We start from the raw sequence: 25,428 nt of genomic DNA, 5'->3' as shown, positions 1-25,428 counted from the left end.
GCCAGGGAAATGAGGATGAGTTTTAGGGAGGGAGAAGTGTGGAATGGATTTTTTCTGTGTTCCAATAAGACTTAGTGCAGTAAAACTTCTTGGTTTGGGGGTTCCTGTAGTTGGGTTTATAAATAGCTGCTGTAAATAGATTAGTAAAGACTAAATGACTCTCATCCACAAGTAAGGAGCCTTTTTTTCTGCCAGGGACCATTTGGATATTTAGAACATCATATGAGGCCCATGCAAAATTATCAACTTGAAAGTTTGCATTGATATGGCTATGATCATTATCCTGGCAGGACCAGGAAAAAAATTATATTTGGCCAGTGGGCTGGACATTCAGCACCATTGCTCCATTTATATTTAGTTATAAAGAAAGAAAGTATTGTGATCAAGGGATAAGGGGATTGGGCTACAATACCATACTACTGCTGTGGTTTTCCTGTGCTCAGTATCTCATTTTTACATGGCTTATAAAATATATCTGGTAGTTTTTGCTCAACAAGAGAACTTCCAGTTGCTATTTCCTAAAAATTTAGAAGATTCATACCTCAGATAGTAAAAAGACTACTAAAGTCATTTGCAATTTCAGCTATTGTTCTCAGAATAACTTACTAAATTGTCTAAAAAATTTAAAAACTCTGGAGTTTTTAAGTGTTTGCTTGTTGGTGATTTCACAAGTATTATTCTCACAAGGTCTTTTAAAGCTTTTTCTTCCCTTCGGGTATTCATATGTCTCTGTTTATACATCATGTGAATGTGACCCCTTGCTGAGATGAAGCCATCTTTGCCACTGTCTTAGGCATAACTTGTTACTGAATTTTACAGGTGTTATCTTAGTTATGGTTTCCTCTTATTATTCCAGTTGATCTGTTATTTTAGAAGTGTACAGCCAAAACTTTAATTTTTTAAGTTTCTTTTATATATAAATCAGTTCTCTTTATTTCCTTGCCAATGTTACCCTTCTTTATTTTAAAATTTATTTAAGAAAGGAGACATTAACAAAACTGTAGGATAGGAGGGGTACAACTCCACACAATTCCCACCAACCGATCTCCAGATCCTATCCCCTCCCCTGATAGCTTTCCCATTCTTTATCCCTCTGGGACTATGGACACAAGGTCATTGTGGGTTACAGAATGTGGAAGGTCTGGCTTCTGTGATTGCTTCCCCGCTGAACATGGGCGTTGACTGGTCGATCCATACTCCCAGTTTGCCTCTCTCTTTCCCTAGTAGGGTGGGTCTCTGGGGAAGCTGAGCTCCAGGACAAATTGGTGGGGTCTTCAATCCAGGCAAGTCTGGTTGGCATCATGCTGGCATCTGGAACCTGGTGGCTGAAAAGAGAGTTAACATATAGAGCCAAACAAATTGTTGAGCAATCATGGACCTAAAGGCTGGAATAGTGCAGATGAAGTGTTGGGGGGGGGGTACTCTCTGCAGACTCCTGTATACTTCTGCTTTCAGGTATATATTTTTCCATGGTTTATGGACATGTGTGAACATATGCTCTATCTCAGGGGACCTGGTCTCTATCTAGGTTTGGGGACTTTATTGGGGAGTGGACCACCTGGAATGGAATTAGAGAATGCTATGAAAGGAAAGGTTTCACCCGAGTGATGAACCTGAAGGGTTGTCATTCCACACCTGAAGTCTCTGGACACAGTCTGAAGTGAAGCATGCTGGGTTGGTACTCCTTGCGTTGATTGGGTTGCAATCCGTGTATGCATTATTTGATATGAATTGAGAGAAATATGCAGGAAATTGGGCCCCACCCTAAGGTTCCAGGACTGGGGGAAATATAGGCTATATAGTGGAAATGTGAGGTTCCTGTTGTCTTAGGGTTCAAGAAGACAATGGATAGTTATTGTTATCATCACATTATTTGGTAATTGGGTTAACTTTGAAAAGTCCCTTTGTTGGGGTTTGCTGTATAATATCCAGCATCTTGTTTATAGCGGTGCCACCAGTGGCTTCTGTTCTCCCTGGTCTAGCCTTTTGAGAGAGTCAACATATCAAAGACTCAATTATGTATTAAAAAGACTCAGTCTGTGTTTTAAAAAGTTCTAGACATATGACCAATTTTCCCCTCTCATATTAATTAAATAGTGGTTTATATGACTACACTTTAATATGAGTGTACATAAATACCATTCCCACCACCAAAAGACTATGTCCCAACCTCACCCCCCCACCCCTGCCACCCCAGGAAGCCGAATAAACACCCTCCCCCTCACCACCGAGTTTTTACATTAGTGTCCTACTCTCTATTTAATCAGATCCTGATTTAGTATCCCTTTCTGTTCTTCATTCTCAACATCTGTTGATGAGTGCTATCACCCATACTCATCTTTGTCTTTCTGACTTAGATCATTTAACATAATTTCTGCTAGATCTGTCCAAGATGGGTCAGATAAAGTAGTTTCATTGTTCTTAATAGCTGCATAGTATTCTATTGTATATATATACACCACAGCTTTCTCAGCCACTCATCGGTTACTGGGCACCTGGTTTCCTTCCAGGTTTTAGCTATTATGAATTGTGCTGCTATGAACACAGGTGTACACATATTTTTTTGATTGGGTATTATGGAATCCTTGGGGTATATCCCGAGGAGAGGAATTACTGGGTAATATGGAAGGTCAATGTCTAGCCTTGTGAGAGTTTTCCAGACTGCTCTCCACAGAGGCTGGACCAATTTACATTCCCACCAGCAGTGCAGAAGGATTCCTCTGTCCCCACAGCCTCTCCAACATTTGTTGCTGCTGTCTTTTTTGATGTATGCCATTCTCACAGGAGTGAGGTGGTATCTCAATGGTGTCCTTATTTGCATCTCTCTGACAATCAGCGACCTGGAGCAGTTTTTCATATGTTTATTAGCCTTTTGGATTTCCTTTGTAGTGAATGTTTTATTCATATCCTCTGTCTATTTTTGAATAGGGTCATTTGCTTTTCTGTTGCTAAGTTTGCTGAGCCCTTTGTATATTTTGGTGATTAGTCTCTTGTCCGCTGTATGGCATGTGAAGATCTTCTTCCATTCTGTGAGAGGTCTCATTGTTTTTGTTTTTTTTAAAATTTTTTTTATTTAAGAAAGGATTAATTAACAAAACCATAGGTTAGGAGGGTTACAACTCCACACAATTCCCACCACCCAATCTCCATATCCCACCCCCCCCCCCCGAAAGCTTCCATTCTCTATCCCTCTGGGAGCATGGACCCGGGTTCATTGAGGGTTGCAGAAGGTAGATAAGGTCTGGCTTCTGTAATTGCTTCTCCGCTGAACATGGGCGTTGACTGGTCGGTCCATGCTCCCAGTCTGCCTCTCTCTTTCACTAGTAGGCTAGGTCTGTGGGGAAGTGGAGCTCCAGGAAACATTGGTGGGGTCTTCAATCCAGGGAAGCCTGGCTAGCATCCTGATGGCATCTGGAACCTGGTGATTGAAAAGAGAGTTAACATACAAAGCCAAACAAACTGTTGAGCAATCATGGACCCAAAGCTTGGAAAAAGTGGAGAGGAAGTGTTAGGGAGGTACTCCCTGCAAACTTTAGTGTACTTCTGCTTTCAGGTATATATTTTGCAGTAGTTTATGAATACGTGTGAACATAAGCTCTCTCATAGAAACTGGTGTATATCTAGGTTTTGGGACTTTGTTAGAAAGTGAACCACCTGAGATGAAATTAAAATGTACTATAAAAGGAAAGGTCTCACCCGATTAATGAAGCTGAAGGGTTGTCATTCCACACGTGAAGTCTCTGGACACAGTCTGAGGTGAAGCATGTTGTTGGTTAGATTGTGGTCGGCGGATGCAATATTATTTGGTATGGATTGGGAGAGGCATACGGGAGAGTGGGCCCTATCCAAGGGTTCCAGGACTGGGGGAAGTAGGAGCTCTATAGTGGAGATGTGAGGTTCCTTCTGTCTTAGGGTTCAAAAAGACAATCGATAGTTAATGTCATCATCACATTATTTGGTAATTGGGTTAACTTTGAAAAGTCCTTTTGTTATGGTTTGCTGTACAGTATCCAGTATCTTTTATATAGCTGTGCTATTGGATGCTTCTAATCTACTTGGTCTAGGCTTTTGAGAGAGTCCGCATATCAAATACACAGCCTATATATTAAAAAGATTCAGTTAGTGTTTTGAAAAACTTTGAGACATACAATTGATTTTCCCCCTCTCATATTAATTAACTAGTGATTTATATGTCTACATTTTGCTAGGAGTGTACATAAACACCATTCCAACCACCAAAAGACTATGACCCATCCCTCCCACCCACTCCCACCCCCCACTGGCCCAGGAAACTTCATGTCTACCCCTCACCACAGGCCTTTTACTTTGGTGCCCTACTTACAATTTGGTCAGGTCCTGCTTTTAGTTTCCCTTTCAGATCTTCTTAGTCAACTTCTGTTGATGAGTGGGATCATCCCATACTCATCTTTCTCTTTCTGACTTAGCTCACTTAACATAATTCCTTCTAGGTCTGTCCAAGATGGGTCAGAGAAGGTGGGTTCATTGTTCTTGATAGCTGCATAGTATTCCATTGTGTATATATACCACAGCTTTCTCAGCCACTTATCTGTTGTTGGGCACCTGGGTTGATTCCAGGTTTTAGCTATTATGAATTGTGCTGCTATGAACATAGGAGTACATGCCTCTTTTTGGTTGGGTGTTATGGAGTCCTTGGGGTATAACCCCAGGAGAGGAATTACTGGATCATATGGAAGGTCCATGTCTAGCCTTCTGAGAGTTTTCCAGACTGCTGTCCACAGAGGTTGGACCAATTTACATTCCCACCAGTAATGTAAAAAGGTTCCTCTGTCCCCACATCCTCTCCAGCATTTGTTGCTGCTGTCCTTTTTGATGTATGCCATTCTTACAGGAGTGAGGTGGTATCTTAGTGTTGTCTTAATTTGCATTTCTCCGACAATCAGTAACCTAGAGCAGTTTTTCATATGTTTGTTAGCCTTTTGGATCTCCTCTGTAGTGAATGTTTTGTTCATATCCTCTGTGCATTTTTGGATGGGGTCATTTGCTTTTTTGGTGCTAAGTTTGCTGAGCTCTTTATATTTTTTGGTGATTAATTTCTTGTCTGATGTATGGCATGTGAAGATATCCCATTCTTTGAGGGGTCTCTCTGTTTGTTTTATAGTTTCTTTGGATATGCAGAAGCTATTCAATTTGATGTAGTCCCATTGGTTTGTTCCTGCTTTAGTCTTCCTTGCAATTGGGTTTGATTCATCAAAGATGTTCTTGAGGTGTAGGTGGGAAAGTGTTTTACCAATGTTTTCCTCTAAATATTTGATTGTTTCTGGTCTGACATCTAGGTCTTTGATCCATTTGGAGTTGATTTTTGTTTCTGGTGAGATAAAATGGTTCAATTTCATTCTTCTTCATGTTACAACCCAGTTTTCCTAGCACCATTTATTGAAGAGAGCCTCCTTCTTCTATTTAATCCTTTGGGCCCCCTTATCAAAGATTAGATGTCCATAGGTGTGGAGATTTATTTCTGGGCTTTCAATTCTTTTCCACTGGTCTGTGTGCCTATTTTTGTTCCAGTACCATGCTGTTTTGATGATAATGGCTTTATAATATAGTTTAAGGTCTGGGAGTGTGATGCCTTCATTTCTGTTTCTTTTCCTCAAGATGTTTTTGGCAATTCTAGGTGTTTTCAGGTTCCAGATAAATGATTGTAGTTTTGTTCTATTCTCTTAAAGAATCTTGGTGGAACTTTGATGGGTATCACATTAAATTTGTATATGGCTCTGGGGAGAATATTCATTTTGATGATATTTATTCTTCCAATCCATGAGCATGGTATGTCTTTCCATTTACTGGTGTCAGTTTCTATTTCCTTGAATAATGACTCATACTTTGCAGTATGCAAGTCTTTCACTTTTTTGGTCAGCTTTAATCCTAGGTATTTTATTGATTTTGCTGCAACAGTTAATGGGAGTGATTTCTGAATGTTTTCTTCTTCAGATTTAGTATTTACATAAATAAATTCCACTGATTTTTGTACATTGATTTTGTAGCCTGACACCTTGCAATAGCCTAATAACTTCCATTAGTTTTCTGCTGGATTGTTTAGGTTTTTCTGTGTATACTATCATATCATCTGCAAATAGTGAGAGCTTGACTTCTTTCCTTCCGATCTATTTTCCTTTGATTCCATTTTTTTGCCTAATTGCTATGACAACAATTTCCAAAACTATGTTGAAGAATAATGGTGATAGTGAACAGCCCTGTCTAGTCCCCAATCTGAGGGGGAATGCTTTCAGCTTGTCCATTGAGTATGATGTTGGCAGTAGTTTTGCTATATATGGATTCCATTATCTTGAGGAATTTCCCATCTATTGCCATTTTTTGTAGAGTTATGAGCATGAATGTGTCTTGGATTTTGTCAAAGGCTTTCTCTGCATCTATTGACATAATCATGTTGTTTTTTTGCTTTTCCTTTATTGATGTGGTGAATGACATTGATTGACTTATGTATGTTGAACCAGCCTTGCATTCCTGGGATAAATCCCGCATGATTATGATGAACAATCTTTCTGGTATACTGCTGTATCTGGTTGGCCAAGTACTTGTTTAATTTTTTGGCATCTATGTTCATCAGAGATATCATCTGTAGTTTTCCTTTTTTGTTGTGTCTCTGTCTGCTTTTGGTATCAAGGTGATGTTCGCTTCATAGAAGGTAGAAGGGAGTGTTCCTGTTTTTCGATCTTATGGAAAAGCTTTAGAAGTGTGGCTATTAACTGCTTCCTGAAGGTTTTGTAGAATTTGTTTGTGAAGCCATCTGGTCCAGGACTTTTGTTGTTGGGAAGATTCTTAATAATGGTTTTGATTTCTTTGTCTGTGATTGGTGCATTTCGGTTTTGTAGTTCTTCTTGGTTCAGTTTTGGAAGGGCATATGTTTCTAGGAATTCTTCCATTTCTTCCAGATTTTCTAGCTTGGTGGCCTATAGTTCTTCATAGAAGTTTTGCATGATTTTCTGGATTTCTGTGGTGTCAGTTGTGGTATCTCCTCTATTGTTCACAATTCTATGAATTTGAGTCTTCCTTTTTTGTTTAGTGAATCTGGCTAGGGGTTAGTCAATCTTGTTTAATTTTTCAAAGAACCAACATTTGGCTTCATTGATTTTTTTGTATATTTCTCTTATTTTCGATGTTGTTTATTTCTGCTCTAATTTTAGTGATTTCTGTCCTTCTGGTCACTTTAGCGTTCCTTTGTTCCTCTTCCTCTAAGTCCTTAAGGTGCACAGTAAGGTAGTTTATTTGAGCTTTTTCTTGTTGTTTATTATGTGACTCTATGGCTATGAGTTTCCCTCTCAGCTGGTATCGCAGTAAACTGTCATGCTTGAAGTCTCTGGTTTGATCTTGGCACCGCATGCGCCAGATTAGTGTTATGATTTGCCCCCTCTCCTTCTTTCTGTCGCAGTGTGAAACACTCTTTCATATAATAATAATAATAATAACAACAACAATAATAATGATGGCAACAATAATAATAATAGGTCAGAGGATGTTTTATCTGGTAGTGCATACCTTACCATACCTGAAAATCTGAGTTAAAAGACCCTAGCCGTCACCTGGAAGCACCATGCAAAGGGGAAGATTCCTAAAAGAAGGGGCAGTACTGTGGTGTCTTCCTTCCTCCTCTATGTATCGCTCTCTTTGCCCTTCATTCTCTATCTGAAAAGAAGAAAAATAATCCACCAAGTGTCATACAGTCATGCAGACACAAAACCTCAGAAAAGTTCTGGCAGAGTGGAAAAACAAAGTAAATTAAAAAAATCAAGGGAGTTGGATGGTAGAACAGCATCCTGGTTCAAGCCCCCCGGCTCCCCACATGCAGGGGAGTCGCTTCACAGGTGGTGAAGCAGGTCTGCAGGTGTCTATCTTTCGCTTCCCCTCTCTATCTTCCCCTCCTCTCTCCATTTCTCTCTGCCCTATCCAACAATGGTGACAACAATAATAACTACAACAATAAAATAAGGGCAACAAAAAGGAATAAATAAATATTTTTAAAAAAATTCAAGATCATAATATTACCTGCCATGACATAAGCCCTAGGGCAAAGAGAAAAGGGAAAAGGTCTACTGTGTATCTTGATCAGTTTGGTTGTTATACAAATTATCAATAGAAAATAGAGATTTATTTTTCATAGTTCTGTAGGCTGGTAAGTTCGAGATGAATGGATGGCAAATTCTTAGTCTGGTATCGATCCGTGTCCTGGTTCAAAGATATTTATCTTCTAGCTCTGCAGGATCCCTTTTCTGAGAGAATTAATCCTGTCAACAATAGTTTCAACTTCATGATTTTTTTAAAAGATTGTATTTTATTTATTTTTCATAGGAATAACAGCAAAAAAAATTGCTTGTCTATTGCATATGGTAGCAACAGGGATTGAATCTAGAGTTCTGGGATCTCAGGCAGTAGAGACTGGTTGTACTATGTGTCAGCTTTCTGACTTCAACTTTAGGATTGAATCCCCTCCCAAACATCTGTCTCTGAGTTAATTTTCAGCATGTGAATTTGGAGAGCATAAGAATTCCGGGGGTATTCTGTCTAGGGCATTGTGAAAGTATGTCTTGTTGTATGATAGACTTTGCCTAATGAACTTTATGAGTGAAAAAAAATTTGAAACAATTTGTTGGGGGTAGCGATGCTAAAGATTACTTAGAAAATTCTAAGTGTCTTTGCCATGCATTAGTAATTTTGTTCTGATTAAAGTAAACATGAGAAGGACCAAGAAGATGTGCCTGCTTTGTTATATGTGCAAACTAATTTCAAGTTTGGTCCACACAGCACTAAGTGAAGATTTGTTGCTGAGGTGGTTCCTCTCTCTTCTTTATCTCTCTTCTTCTCTCTCTCTCTCTCTTCCTCTCTCTTCTCTCTTCACTTTCCTCACTCTTCTCTCTTCTCTTCCCCCCTTTCTCTCTCTCCATCTCAGTCTTTCTGAAAATGTGGGCCCCAAATTAGAAAGCCTTGGTGACCACACACAAAAAAAAACTTAATAAATTTGATTTTGTATTTGTTGAACTTTAGTTAAAATTCAACTAGAGTGAGTTGGCAAAATAGTTCACCTGAATATTGTCCTAAATTTGTCATGCTCATTCCAGTTTCAGGAATGATCTCAGTAGAGGAAGTTTCAATGCTCTGAGTTTTTTTCCCTCTCTGTGTCTCTGTTTCTATCTGAAAAGTTAGGCTGAAGCATTAAAGCCATGGCCATGACACTATATGTATATTTCCAACTTTGTAAAGTAAGACACTAAATTTCACATCAAAATATGGTCATGTTTATAATGGTAAAATGCCTCTTCAGGAGGTTTTAATGACTGATTCAATTAGCACATAGCAAGATTGTCAATAGATTAGAATTTTCCTCTAGCTGGACCTGTTTGTAAAACATCTTTCTTTGAACATTTAGAATAATTTAAAGTAGTTAGAAGAAGTGCATAGGTACGACATCAGCATCAACAACAATAGTAACCACAACAAGGCTACAACAACAAGGGCAACAAAATGGGAAAAAATGGCCTCTAGGAGCAGTGGATTCATGGTGCAGGCACTGAGCCCCAGCAATAACCCTGGATGCAAAAAAAAATCACATTATAATGCATGGGGAACTAGGTTCAAATTCCTGGTCCCTACATACAAGTAGAAGCTTACAAAGTGGTGAAAAAGGTCACAAATAGGGGCCTGGTGGTGGCGCACCCGGTTAAGAGCACACATTGCAGTGCGTAAGGACCCAGATTCAAGCCCTTGGCCCCCACCTGCAGGGGGAAAGCTTTACACGTGGTGAAGCAGGGCTGCAGGTGTCTGTCTCTTTCCCTCGCGATTTCTCTGTCTCTATGCAATAATAAAAATAAATTACAAAAAAAAAGGTCACAAGTATCTCTATTTTTTTTTCCTATCTTGCCCTCCCCTCTCAATTTCTCTGTCCCTTCAAATGAAAAACAAAAAAAAAAAAGAAAGAAAAATGGTATAATTTGCATGATATTGATCCATTTCATCCTATGAAAAATTCCCTTTACGATTTTAATCATGATTTTTAAAATTCTGGAACAGTACTATTGAACACTCATAACATTGTTAAAATCACTGTAATTTTAACTTTGAGAGAATAACATTGGTTTGCTACACATAAACATTACTCTTGCTTAAAAACAATGTTAGTGGGATTATTTTTCCTGTCAAATTTTAGAACTATTAATTTTGTACTGAAATTTCCTGTTTATTTTATTAGTTATAGTTTAGTCATAAATGTCAGGACAAGTATAGATTGAAAGAGACCATGCTGAAAAGATAGGGAACTTCATTTCTAACAAACAACATTCGAAATAATGCCACAGCTCCACAAAATTCATGTCCATGACCTCAGAAGGAAAATGAAATGTGCTCTAGAAGAGGCTAGATGTTATCCAACATTCTGACAGTGATAATACTGGACGTAAACCACATATGTTACAAAATCAGATAAAAATAACTATTGCAGTACTTTCTTGTGTCCTCTGCAGAATATCAACCTTGAATCGCAACCTCCATAAGTAACATTTCCAAAGAACTAGAGGCCAATTATGGTTGAATATTTTGCTATTATTGATAATTAACAGTTACTGAGAGTTCAGGATGCAATTAGATGCTGTAATAAGCATCAGCTAATCTGATAGCTATCACCTCTAAAGTGATTATATAAATAGGTTAAGTTTAGATTGAGGTGGAAAGAGGGCAGAATTCTGAAGGACTGTATGGTAGGTAGCAAATTAACTATGGAGGATTTTGTATAAAAATATGTTGGTTTTTCTTTTTTCAACAAAGAAAACTCATTTACTTATTCTATAAATATGTAATTGTGCACTGTGTACAAATCAATGGCCTAAGAACTAAAGGTTAAGTATTAAGGAGGTATTCTCTAACACCTGAGTTTAAATACCGGTGGACGGTGTAGGAAATAAATTAAAAAATGAATAAGATCCTTTCACAATACTTCCTTGAAGAAAGTAAAAGTTTAGTGCAACATAAATAGTTTTAGAGAAAAGTAGCAACGTTAGGGAGAAGGGTAATCAGAACACAAATGAGAAGTCAACAGTTATTGAAAGATCTGCTGACAGAATGTTTCAGACCAGAAGAAAAAGAGAAGAGAAAATTTCCCGAAGCAAGAATGAAATTCAGAGGAAATAAAATATTTGTGGAGTATAATAAAAATGTTGAGGAAAAAGGATTCTCATTATGGAAGAGTAAAAACATACTACCAAAAGGAACACGATTTATTTTATTTTTTAGGAAGGGCATGGTGGATTTTAGAAAGGAAATGTTGAAATCTGATTGACATTTGTGGAAAATTTTCCTATAGCATCTTGATTATTTGGCTTCACTGGAAAGTGAATTTTATTGGGAAAGAGAAACTTAATTCTATAAGCAGCCAGTGCATCCTTATACATAGAATATACAGGAAAATCACCTTAGTTATTACAAATACTTAATGATAATCTAGTTCACTAGCAGTTTTTTTAAATCCAAAATCTTTGTTAACCTCAGTTCTAGTATAGAATAATATAAGGCATACATTTATTCTTTACATTTTGTTTCAATTTGGTAAGCAATACAATGTACTTAAAATGATGCAGAGAAAAGTAAATAACATTCAGGAAGGCATTGATTTTTACATATTTTATAAAAAAAAAATCAGTTCATACAAGCATTAGATTACTTACCTCCATCATTTTAATTAGCGTTATGTTATCATGTTTAAACCCCACGGTATTAGCTTGTGCTAATACTGAATATGAGGAAGTACTTGTGATAGCACAATGACTAAATATGTATTGTAAAGTGAAACAGAAAGATTGACAGTATGATTTTTAGATTATCTGAAATTAGGAAATTGCTCGTTTAGTCTACTGTTATAACATTAAGAGAAGGAACCAAAAATCTGTGTCTGTAGCTGTAGATTTTTTTTTTCGCATTTGCTATTAACCACTAAAGAAAATTTACATTGATATTGATTTTAAGATATGACAAAGAACTACATATGTTCTAGGAACGGCATTCATTAGATCTTTGTAAGACAAAAAGAACTAAATTCTTCTGTAACAGAAATTGAAGCAGTTATGCATGAAAAATTTTAAATGCAATACTGAACATTAACATTAATGTCCTAATATACAAAGACTTGTGGTCTGCTAAGAAACCCTAGATTAGGGCATCATGTTAAGTGAGATAAGTCAAAAGGAGACCAATGACTTTACTTATAGCTGGAAATTAAGAAATAAGGACAGAGAGGAAAAATACAAAGAAAAACTTGGACTAGGTGTGGTATATTGCACCAAAGCAGAGGACATGGGGCAAAGAATGGGAAGGAAGAGGTAGAGAGAACCTTGGGGTCCTTATGTATGTGTAAAAGGACCTGAACTGTAGATGAGAGTGTTATACAAAGAATTTCTACTGACGGATAACAAACTGTATCCATGGGTTAGCAATTGCACTGTATGCCATTGGTGCTCTGATAAAATGAAAAAACACACACACAAACACACACACACACACACACACACCCTGTGATCTTCAAATCTGAACCACTCTTCCAAATGATCTCAATTATATTAAACAGGCAATGGGATGAGGAGTACATAGATAACTGTGAAATGAAAACCCCTCTCGGAAACCCTCAAGTTTACAACCTCATACATGTGAAAGAGCTGAAATGCATATATCTATACTATTTGAGTCAGAAAAAATACAGAAGAGACAAGGAAAAACTTCATGGTGAGTGTAGAAGATTTAGGTAAATTTCCATCTGTCTTAGTTCTTAGCTGAGACTCCAACAATCAAACATTGACTTACAAAAGGAGAAACCGCAAGTGTTATTTTTGTGTTAGCATGTGTGCCTCGTGAGGAAAATTGAATAATTTTATATAGTGACTTAGAATCCAGAACCAAATGCTAGCTTTCTGTGAGAAGTGGTAGGGGAATATAGACCTATAGAAGAATGGTAAAATACTTTTAGCAAAGACACATCAAACTTTAGAAGAATAAGTAAAATGTCTAATAGTAGTTTATGATGTAGTTATAGTAGTTGCTGTGTATTTCTAGTCTCTTCAGTGTGATGAGACTAAATCTTCCTTAGTTGATGAAATTTCCGGGGAGGGAATTTTATAATTGAATTCCTCTCATTTTAAAGGATCTGTGTTTAGAAGGATGAGAATTCCAAGAAAACCTCTCTGCATTTGTTGGTTCTCAAATGTCTCAGTTATGAATAACATACCAAAAGACAGATTTTGGTGTTGTGTACCCTGAGATGAATATTTTGATGTGGCATGTTGTATTTTTGGGTGACATATTCATGGTGATACATTGTGCTACCCATTAGGCATAATTAAAAGACAATTTCTTTTTTATATATATTTAGTACTATTTTTTATTGGGGAATTAATTTTTTACATTCAACAGTAAGTAAAATAATTTGTACATGCATAACATTCCCCAGATTCCCATATAACAATACAACCCCCACTAGGTCCTCTGAATCCTTCCTCAACCTGTATTCTCCCCACCCACCCACCCCAGAGTCTTTTACTTTGGTGCGATATGTAAAAGGCAATTTCTTCATTGTGACTAGTACATGGAGATTTTAGATGAGATTACCAAAAATGCTTTTGTATTCTTCTAGACAAAAGATTTGATAATTAATCTCTTTTTCCTTCCTTCCTCCCTCCCTTCCTTCCTTCCTTCCTTCCTTCCTTCCTTCTTTCCTTCCTTCCTTCCTTCCTGTCAGAATTTTGCAAATATGTGATTTTACTGCTCCAGAGTAATTTTTTTTTTCCTTCATAGACAGAGAGAGGGAGAGATACACAGCACCAGAGCCTGCTATGGTGTCATGGTACTGTCACGTAGTGTATGGGCTTGAACCTGGGCCATATGCCTGCCAAGGCATGGACCCATTGAGCTGTTTCTGATACATTGATATATTGAGTCTGAAAACACATTTTCTAAAATTTTTTATCACGTTACCTTTTTAAAATGTCATTTTGTTCAAATGTAAGAACTTTTATTTAATTAACTGCCTTATTCTATGCCAACTTTCTATTTTAGAAGGCTCAGGTAAAACTTTTTTTTTTATTTAAAAATCACTGTCCATAGTTACATAAAACCAAAAATGTTGGAAAATTATTTGCTTTTACCCAGAGATAATTTGAAGAGGAGATCCTTCCCCCCCCCCAAATAAAAGGGAGTTGCTATATTCTATACGTAGGAAGAAGAATGTGGATATTTTACAAGCCAAATAAATACAGATATTAATTCATAATAAAATATGTACACCTCACTAAGCTTCTGTTACTGTTAAAAGTATTTATGAAATTAAATTGTAATTAGGACCAAAAGATTGTTAGTTTTTAAAAATACAAGCAAAAGAGGGACAAGGTGGTGATGCACCTGGTTGAGTGCACGTGTTCCAGTGTGCTAGCCTCTGGTCCCCACGTGCAGGGGAGAGGCTTCATGAATGGTGATGCTGCAGCTGTCTGTCTATTTCTTTATCTGTCATACCATGTCCTCTTGATTTTTCTCTGTCTCCAGCCAATAAGTTAAAAAAAATAAAAATAAAATGTTAAAAATAAAATAAAAGCGATAGGGACATGTGTTTTTTCATAGGAGACTATTGAGAGGAAGAACTCTTCCTTTTGCTCGCACTCTCTTCTCTCCTTTTTACATGAAAGTGGAAGCCCTGCTTGGACCAAGGGTACTAGAGATACTTATCTGGGATAAAAATACAAATGCCTAGGAGGGAGTAAGGACTGTTGGAACACAACACCATTTCACTCACAAAGTGTTCAACCCAAGACCTTGAGGAGGATGTTTTCTCACAATGTAAAATACTATACATTTTCTTTTTTTTTTTAAATATCTTTATTTATTTATTGGATAGAGAGAGCCAGGAATCTAGAGGAGGGGGGCGTGACAGAGATGGAGAGAGACAGAGAGACACCTGCAACCCTGCTTCACCACTTGCAAAGCTTTCCCCTGCAGGTGGGGACCGGGGGCTTGAACCCAGGATCCATTGTAACATGTGCTCAACCAGGTGTGCCACCACCCGGCTCCATATACATTTTATTTTCTTATATAAATAGAATTGTCATTAAATCCAGGGCTGGGATTCACTTAAAGGCACATACTACAATCCCCAAGGACCCAGGTTCAAGCCCCCAGCCCCTATCTGCGGGGGGGAATGCATGGTGAGATAGTGCTTCATGAGTGATGAGGTAATGCTGCAGGTATCTCCCTTTTTCTTAAATATTTATTTATTCCCTTTTTTTGCCTTTGCTTTATTGTTGTAGTTATTATTGTTGTTGTTGTCGTCATTGTTGGATAGGACAGAGAGAAATGGAGAGAGGAGGGGAAGACAGAGAGGGAGAGAGAAAGATGGACACCTGCAGACCTGCTTCACTGCCTGTGAATTGACTTCCCTGCAGGTGGGGAGCCAGGGGCTTGAACCAGGATCCTTACACCGGTCCTTGTGCTTTGAGCCAAGTGCACTTAACCCGCTGCGCTACCGCCTGACTCCCATATCTCTCTCTTTTTTTTTTTTTAATTTTTTATTTGAGAAAGGATTAATGAACAAAAACATAAGGTAGGAGGGGTACAACTACACACAATTCCCACCACCCAATCCCCATAACCCACCCCCTCCCATGGTAGCTTTCCCATTCTCTAGCCCTCTGGGAGCATGGACCCAGGGTCGTTGAGGGTTGCAGAAGGTAGAAGGTCTGGCTTCTGTAATTGCTTCCCCGCTGAACATGGGCGTTGACTGGTCGGTCCATACTCCCAGTCTGCCTCTCTCTTTCCCTAGTAAGGTGTGTCTCTGGGGAAGCTGAGCTCCAGGACACATTGGTGGGGTCTTCAATCCAGGGAAGCCTAGCCAGCATCCTGGTGGCATCTGGAACCTGGTGATTGAAAAGAGATTTAACATATGAAGCCAAACAATTTGTTGAGCAATCATGGACCCAAAGGTTGGAATAGTGGAGAGGAAGTGTTAGGGAGGTACTCACTGCAAACTCTAGTGTACTTCTGCTTTCAGGTATATATTTTGCAGTAGTTTATGGATACGTGTGCACATAAGCTCTCTCTCACATAAACTGGTGTATATCTAGGTTATGGGACTTTGTTAGAAAGTGAACTACCGGGAGTCGGGCGGTGGCGCAGTGGGTTAAGCGCACGTGGCGCAAAGCGCAGGGACCGGCGTAAGGATCCCGGTTTGAGCCCCCGGCTCCCCACCTGCAGGGGAGTCGCTTCACAGGCGGTGAAGCAGGTCTGCAGGTGTCTATCTTTCTCTCCCCTCTCTCTCTGTCTTCCCCTCCTCTCTCCATTTCTCTCTGTCCTATCCAACAACAAAGCAACGTCAACAATGGCAATAATAACCACTGCAACAACTAGGGCAACAAAAAGGGGGAAAATGGCCTCCAGGAGCGGTGGATTCATGGTGCAGGCACCGAGCCCAGCAATAACTCTGGAGGAAAAAAAAAAAAAAAAGGGCAACAAAATGGAAAACAAATAAATATTAAAATTTAAAAAAAAAAAGAAAGTGAACTACCTGAGATGAAATTAGAGTGTACTATAAAAGGAAAGATCTCACCCGAGTAATGAAGCTGAAGGGTTGTCATTCCACACGTGAAGTCTCTGGACACAGTCTGAGGTGAAGCATATTGAGGTGGCAATCGTTGCTTTGGTTAGGTTGTGATCGGCGGATGCAATATTATTTTGTTTGGATTGGGAGATGCATACGGGAAAGTGGGCCCTATCCAAGGGTTCCTGGACTGGGGGAAGTAGGGGCTCTATAGTGAAGATGTGAGGTTCCTGCTGTCTTAGGGTTCAAAAAGACAATCGATAGTTAATATTATCATCACATTATTTGTAAATTGGGTTAACTTTGAAAAGTCCCTTTGTTATGGTTTGCTGTACAGTATCCAGTATCTTGTATATAGCTGTGCTATTGGATGCTTCTAATCTACTTGGTCTAGGCTTTTGAGAGAGTCTGCATATCAATTGTATGTCTCAAAGTTTCTCAAAAGACAAACTGAATCTTTTTAATATATAGGCCATGTATTTGATATGCGGACTCTCTCAAAAGCCATATCTCTCTTTTTCTATCTCCCTCTATAGCTCCACTTCTATCTCAGTTTCTTTTAGTCTCTATACGATTAACGAAAAATTTAAATATTAAAAAATAAATGTCATAAAATGCATGGAGATGTACAAGAGCCAAGATCAAAAAGTGTCAGAGGCCAGACGTAGGTAATGAAGATCAGATCCCAACACACATAGCTGCCATTCCTCTAGGACATAGCCCGTAGTGTCCCTAGAAATGAACTCTCAGTTTCACTGCTGTCGTCAACAATTTCAAAATTATTCTTGGTCTGCCATTCATTGAAGATCCAAGCTGAAGAAAAAACAAAAAAACAACTAGGTTCTATGTCCAGAATCTAATTCCAAACAGAAAGAATGAAACTTCTTGTTCCTTTCTACATCCACATTGTATGATTACATTGTTGGGCAGGGCATTTCATTTAAACTCATGCTGTATTGAATTGGATGAATGAGCACAGTGTTTACAGAAAGGTATGAATCAAACCACCAAACAAACATACTGACACATTTAATATATAGTCTCTAAAGTTAACAGTATGCCCATATTATTTTTTGGGTTGCCAAGAGTTTCTCTCAAATGTTAATTCACTTGTAAAATATTAGTATTTGTATGAGTGGTTATAAAGAATTCAAATGTATAAGCAAATTATTAATTCTGTTTATTTTAAAATCTTATTTAATATGATTGTCATTGTGCTCATATTAAGAAATTGCTAACAACCCTTATTAGTTTAGTGATAAACAATATTTTTTCTAGGAATGACTAGAGGTGCAACTTTAGGCCAAATTATCAGTGAATATTATAAAATATAAATTAAAAAAAACATGCTTTACAATTCAGGAGTATCTTGTCTCTTAGTAGATCCTTCTAGGAGTATGAAGTTTTAATTATCATTATTAGTCCTTACCTAGACCATAAATCACATGGATTACAAAGGGATCATCATTTTTGTATATTGGTTTTATGATTGAAAATGCTATAAGGTACTGTAGAAATTAGGAACTAAAGGACACCTTAAAATGGCAATCATATTTTGAAATTAGATGGGGTAGGTAGATAAATCAGGCAGATATGTAGCTACAAATATAAAAGAAAACTGGAACCTGCTAGGATTTAATCAAATCTAGAATAGCTTCTTTAGTGTTACTGATATATCCTCATTGTTTGCTGTACAACAGAAAAATGAAATGTAATGCTTCTTAGCTGCAGAAGTAGAGTGAGGCAAAAATAATAACCAAAAGATCTTTGATGGTACTGTGGAAAGAATAGTAGGAAGGAACAGCAGGAATTGAAATAATCAATAATTTATTAAAGATGAATTACATTTAAAAATCCTTAAAGTCCTATGCTTCAATGTAAGACCTTCACATAGAATTACATTATTAGGAGTTATCAGCGCCAACCAGTTACGTTAAGTGATCATGCAAATTCACAAAAGACTTTTCCTAATGGGGAATGAGATTCTAATACAGAATATTAGAGGCAGCCACAAACCTATAATGTTGAAATGGAACTATAGCTTAGTAATTTAACAATTAAAATAAATATTCCCTAGAATTCAGAAACATAACATTGTGTTTCTAGTTCCACAGAACTTTAACAAAAAAATTTTTTTTTTCTTTTTTAGACAAAGGAGTTACTATAAGTATTTGAAAAACAACAAAATAACTGAAGGCCTGATAATGGCATACCCCATAGAGTGCACATACTACCATATACAAGGACCCAACCCCCACCTGCCTGTGGGAAGCTTCCGTCTTTACTTGTTTCTATAAGGAAAAAAAAATGGGGAGGATATTCTATATAATAAGGGATAAGGACCCTGCATGGATGATATTAATGCCCAAAATGCTTCAAAATAATACTTAAATTACAGTTCACTTAATTTGTCTCTATAAGCTATTTATGACTTCCCAAAATGCATAGGAACTGATGGCAACAATTAAGAAAGCTTTGAGCTTATCTTTCAGGCATTTAAAATAGTTTTAAGTTATCCAAATAGTTTTTTTTTTTCCAAGATAGAGAAGCAGAATTGTGGGAGGTAGGGGGAGAGAAAGATAGAAAGAGTGAGACCACAGCACAGTAGTTTCCTTCTGGTGTGGTGGGTGCCAGGCTCAAATCTGGGATATGCAGATAACAAAGCAACACTCTGTTCAAGTGTGCTATTTGCCTGGTCTGACATATTTTAAAACATGCATTCGTGTATTACTGTGGGATAGAGAGAGAAGTTGAGAGGGAAGGGGGAGGCAGAGAGGGAGAGAGACAGGGAGAGGAGGAGGGGGAGGGAGGAGAGGGAGAAGCAGAGGGAGAGAGAGAGAGACCTGCAGACCTGTTTCACAATTGGGAAGCTTGCCCCCTTTACATGGGAACCAGGGGCTTGAACCCAAGTCCTTGCACATTGTGATATGTGTGCTTAACCAGGTGTGCGAGTTGCATTGGATCGACCTTCTCGTGGTACATCCCGTGAGTACCCATTCATTGGGGAAACTGATGATCCTTCCTAGCCGACTGAATCCACATGGATCCCAGTCACTTGCAAAGCCAGCAACAAGCAGCTCCTGAGCTTTCAACCTGACACTGTTGACTGGCTAAGGAAGAAGGGCAAACGCTAGAAGAAGAAGAACCAGGTGTGCCACCACCCGGCCCCTACAGTGTTTTTGTTGAAAACATTTTTTTTTAATTCCAATTCCAAGTGGAATGGAAATTTATTTCAAAACCATAGTGTACAAAAGACTAATTTATGGTTCTTAGCACTGCATATTGAAATGCTCCAAATACACGAAGTCAAATATAGTGTCCTTTTAACAACTTTCCCAAATTATTTTATTCTGTTATTCACTGCTTTGTGAAAAACCATAGTGTGATTATGAAGACTTCACAATCAATTATCATACACATCTGGATGTGCATATATATATATATATGTGCATATATAATTAATTACATATATAAATACATAACTTAATTTTAATATACTGGTTATGTCCTCAAAACTGAAGATGATGGGGAGTAAGTACAAGATGAGACAAGTCATTAGGACTTAGAAAAGGAAGACAAAGAAATTAAGTGACCAAATACTTTAAAAGAAGTTAGTGAAAAGCACAGAGATAGAATGAACATTTTTTTTCTTTCTTTCTTTTTTCTTTTCTTTATTTTTGTTATCGATAGAGCACTGCAGAGTCTTTACGTTTATCAAGAAAGAAGTGAGATAATCTCATACAACTAGTTTACTTAGGGAAAGAACACAAAGAAAATGAAATATTATCATTACCCCTTTTGTCCACAATTGAATAGAGTATGAAACAGAACAGAAAGGATCTTCAAGTAGACTGCTTATCTCATTCTCATTTTTTCCAAAATGACAAATTTTCAGCAACAGAAACCAGTGAAGAGATTTACTGATTTCCTTTTTTTTTTTTTTTTTTGCAAGTTCTTTATATAACGAATGCTTAGCAGCAGATGAATTGATTAGTGTGGTCCCCCCTTTTTATTGGGGGATTAATGGTTTACACCAGATATAGTTGTTAATACATGTGTAACATTTCTCAGTTTTCAGCAAAACACTTTCACCCCCAGCCTAAGCTCTCTTCCACCATTTTGCACTAGGACATGAAAGCTGCCCCCCCTCCTAAGAGTCCTTTACTTTGGCATAATATACCAACCCTGGACAGGGGTAGGTAGCATAAACGGTTATACAAAAAGACTTTCATGCCTGAAGTTCTGAAGTCTCAGGTTCAATCCCCTGCATCACCATAAGCCAGAATTTAGTAGTGTTCTGGTAAATAAAATAAAACAAATAATTAAAAAGGAAATATATATATATCCCAGTCCAAGTTTTACTTTGTGTTCACCCTTTCTGTTCTTATTTCTCAACTTCTGTACATGAGTGAGATCATCCTATATTCATTCATTTCTTACTGGCTTATCTCAATTAATGTGATTCCTTCAACTCCACCCAAGATGAAGTGTCCTTTATTTATTTATTTATTTATTATTAATATTTTTATTATCTTTATATATTTATTGTATAGAGGCAATCAGAAATCAAGAGAGAAGGGGGTGATAGGGAGACAAGGGAGAGAGAGGGAGAGAGAGAGAGAGAAATCTATAGCACTGCTTCACCACTTGTGAAGCTTTTGCCTGCAGGCAGGGACTGGGGCTGGAACCTGGGCCCTTGTGCACTGTAATGTTAGCGCTCAACCAAGTGAGCCACCACCTAGCCCAGAGGAGGTATCCTTTATAGAGATAATTTGATGTAAAAGAAAATGCTAGCACCTTTCTGAACCGTTATGTGCTGCCTAGACTGCTGTGTCAGTGACCTCCCCAGTTCTGCAAAAGAATAAGAGCATGAGTTTTTGTTTGTTTTTTTCCATACCTTATTTGGGGTAAGGTGTTGACACATAGTAATATTTCTGTTTTTAATAGTTATTTTTATTAGCTTTATTTATTTATTGGATAGGGACAGCCAGAAATCGAGAGGGAAGGGGGTGATAAGAAGAGGGAAAGAATGACGCCTGCAGCGCTGCTTCACCACTTGCAAAGCTTTCCCTCTGCAGATATAGACCAAGGGCTTGAACATAGGTCCGTATACATTGTAACGTGTGCTCAACCAGGTGTGACACCACCACCCATAATATTTCTTATCTTCCAATAATATGTGTCTGCAAGACCCTGTCTTCCCAGCCTAGGTGCACCATCATGCACCAGAATGCCAAAACCCCTATATCCCATCCCTTTCACTCCATCCCCAACTTCCTTTGCTTTGGTGCCATACAACATATCCAGTCTGAGTTTCACTTTATATTTTCCCTCACTGTTCTTGTTTTCTTAAGTTTCACATATGAGTGAGATCATCTAATATTTATCATTCTCCTTTTGGGTTATCTCACTTAAAATGATGCCTTCAAATTCCACCCAAGATGTGGCAAAGCAAATGACCACCAGCAAAAAACAGAGAGACTCCCTACAGAGTGACATGCCACACATCTGACAAAGGAAAATAATTCCTGTGAGGACACTGATATGATCGTCTTGCATAGTGATGGAGACCCAGGGTCACATAATCCAGTGCCAAATTTTATGAAGTTAAATCAATAGGTGGGATACCCAGTGACCTACCTTATAGCAGGGTAAAAAGAAGTTGGAAGGCCTAAAATACCAGAATTTTGTGGGACTAACTTTTCCCTTGAAACAAATGACTTGTGAAAAGTAATAGGTCTTAAATTTTCCTGAAAGAGAAAGGTATGTCCACTATTAGAGATGGAAAAGTAGGGAAACATCTTTGTCAAAAATTGTGAAGGGAATTTGACGAGGGGACCATGAGGACCTTCAGTCTATACTTGTTTAGTCAAAAGTCCAGATAAATAAGTAGGCTTGTGTCTGTGAGTCTGGTGCTGGATACTGAGCCTTTCGTCTGTGGAATCTGATGCTATCTCTGAATGAATAGCCTTACAACTGTATTGAATTCTCGGAGGCTCTGTGGATGGGCAAGATTTGCTTGTTATAGAAAAATAATGGTTGCCTGATCAACAGCTTCCATATGACATGGAGTATGAAGCTGGATTAGCATATCATTCCATTGGGCAGCACGGTAATTAATGGCATCTCCAAACTGACACAACTTAACCAGTCTTCCATTTACTCACTTCCTAATGCACCGACTCTGTCAGACTTGGACAAGGATACACTACAAAAGAAGCCAGTGGGAACCAGCCAGAGAAACCTCACTTTGATTCACACAGTGTGATATTTGAGTCGAATCCTTGCAAGGGCATGGGAAGGTTTGTCTTCTCTACACAAGAGGGAAACCAAGACTGTGCAATCTGGTTCCTAGACAGAGCACCCTGCTGGCATTTTTCTCACAGACACTTTTACTTACTGCCTGTCATCGTCTGCTTGTCACCCACCTAGGTCTACTCCAGCGGCAATAGGTCTTCACCAGTGATAGCATCGGCCCACAGGCTAAGCAATGTTTCAACATGTACAGATCCATAACATATAACACACACCTGCTAATGGAAGGAAGTAACTCCTTTGTGAACAAGCTGGATCCCAGCCAAGTATTTAAGAGCAAGAGCAAGATCTTGGTCCCCATAAGAAAGGGCCTGTTCAGCCAGCCAACAGCCAGAAAGTTTCCAGCCAACAGCCAGAAAGTTCTCTCAGTTCTTCCCTCCACTTCCAAATCCTCTTCTGGGTCTGAAAACACTGTCCAAAAATGAATGGTTCCTTCCACTTGAGTGCCTACCAGTTAACCCTGCACAGATACCCCACACATGACCCAAGCTCCACATTCTATGTAAAGACCTAGAGACCTATCCCCTCCAGAATGACCTAAATCTTTTTATCTGATTGGAGTTAGCACTGTGCTGTAGAGAATGTTGGATATTGTTTAAATAGCTAAATGAATCTGTTAAGTTCCTTCCTTCCTTTTTGCCCCTAAGCTCTACCACCCACCTCTCAGCAGGGATTATAGATAAATTTCCCCCCAGAAAACCACTGTTTTTTGGAGCCATGACATGTACATTAAGACTTTACTGTTGAGTTGACTCCTTCATTATATTAACCACATACTGAGTATTTATGTGGTTAATGGATTCTCCATTAGGCAGCACAGAAGCTATAGAACTTTTCCATCTTTGTTCCGTTCTCTTATATAGCACCAGTGACAGCTCAGTTGTACAACATTGTGTTCAAATACTTTCGTGTGGCTTATCCTCAGGTCTGTTGATTTCTGTTAGAGAATGTGGATTAATCTTTGATGGGTGGTAATGTTACATGAAAATTCTTGCAAATGCAGTTGTATGAATCTTTCAGAAAAAAATTGAGGGAGTCGGGCTGTAGCGCAGCAGGTTAACTGTAGGTGGTGCAAAGCACAAGGACCTGTGTGAGGATACCAGTCCTAGCCCTGGTTCCCCACCTGCAGCAGAGTCACTTCACAAGTAGTGAAGCAGGTCTGCAGGTGTCTATCTTTCTCTCCCCCTCTGTCTTCCCCTCCTCTCTCTATTTCTCTCTGTCCTATCCAACAATGATGGCATCAATAATGACAACAATAATAACTACAACAATAAAACAACAAGGGCAACAAAAGGGAATAAATAAATAAAATAAATATTTTAAAAAACTGAAAGGTAGTGGGTCAGGTACACATAGTGGAGCAGACATGTTACAATGTGCAAGGACCCAGTTCAAGTGATTCCTACCTGTATAGGAAAAGCTTCACAAGTGATGAAGTAAAAGTGCTTCAGCTCTATCTCTATCTCTATCTCTATATCTCTATCTCTGTATCTTCTAGGACTATCACTGGGGCTTTGTGCCAAAACAATGAATTCACTGCACCTGGTGCTGTATCTGTGTGTGTGTTTTTTTCTTTTCCATTTTATTGGATAGGACATAGAGAAATCGAGAGGGGTGAATTAGAGCAAGTGAGAGAAAGACACCTGCAGACCTGCTTCACTGCTTGTAAAGCGACCCCCCTGCAGGTTGGGAGTTGGGGAGCTCAAAACAGGATCCCTGCACTTCATACTATGTGCACTTAACCCAGTGTGCCACTGCCCAATCCCCTCTCTTTCTTCATCTCCAGTTCTCCCACCGCACTGGAATTAGCTGTCTCTAATTTAAAAAAAAAAGGAGCTGAGAAAGGTAAATGGTGGTGAAGATAAACTAGATTTTTTATAGTTATTATGATGAAGTGTATATAGGGCTTGAATCACCAAGCTGTGGGTATCATATTTACATAATCTTATAAATAATACTATCCAGATAGCCTTTGTTTTTGTATAGTGCTGGTACTGGAACATAGGAGTTCATGCATATAAGGTATGCATTCTAGTTCTAGGACAAAGTTGTTTTTTTTTTAATTCTCACTTTGATGACTCATGAGTTCCTATTTTTTAGTTCATATTTTTTATTTTAGTGTGGGGTTTAAAAAAATGACTTTCTAAAACTGTCAGATCACAAAAGCATATACTGAAATAGAATAACCCAGACTAGTTGGTCATTACTTTTTCCATTATTCTACATTCTTACACTGAAACTCTTTTGTTGTTGTTGTGTTGTTTCTAGTATATTTCTGAGATTTGCTGGCTTTGCTAGGTTTATAAACTTCTAGGATGAAGTTTTATTTTACTTTGTTATTTTCTTCGTTTACTCATTCATTTGCCTTAACTAAAACTCTGCTCAGTTCTGGCTTATCTTGGTGCAGGGGACTGAACCTGCAATTTTGGAGTTTCAGGAATGAAAGTCTTTGGCATAGCCACTGTGATATGCCAAACATTTTTTGAGAGAGGTCAAAGCAC

The 25,428-nt window shown here is 38.3% G+C and overlaps 1 pseudogene; it reads left to right on the top strand.

The window, feature by feature from the left end:
- Positions 1-17,230: 17,230 nt before the first annotated feature.
- LOC103127920 (tubulin polyglutamylase complex subunit 2-like) lies at positions 17,231-23,352 on the top strand (annotated as a pseudogene).
- The last annotated feature ends 2,076 nt before the right edge of the window (positions 23,353-25,428 follow it).

Source organism: Erinaceus europaeus, chromosome 5, assembly GCF_950295315.1.
Source record: "Erinaceus europaeus chromosome 5, mEriEur2.1, whole genome shotgun sequence".
NCBI classification, from domain to species: Eukaryota; Metazoa; Chordata; class Mammalia; order Eulipotyphla; family Erinaceidae; genus Erinaceus; species Erinaceus europaeus.
Note: the sequence above shows the minus strand (reverse complement) of the source record. Positions and strands in the feature narration are given on the sequence as shown.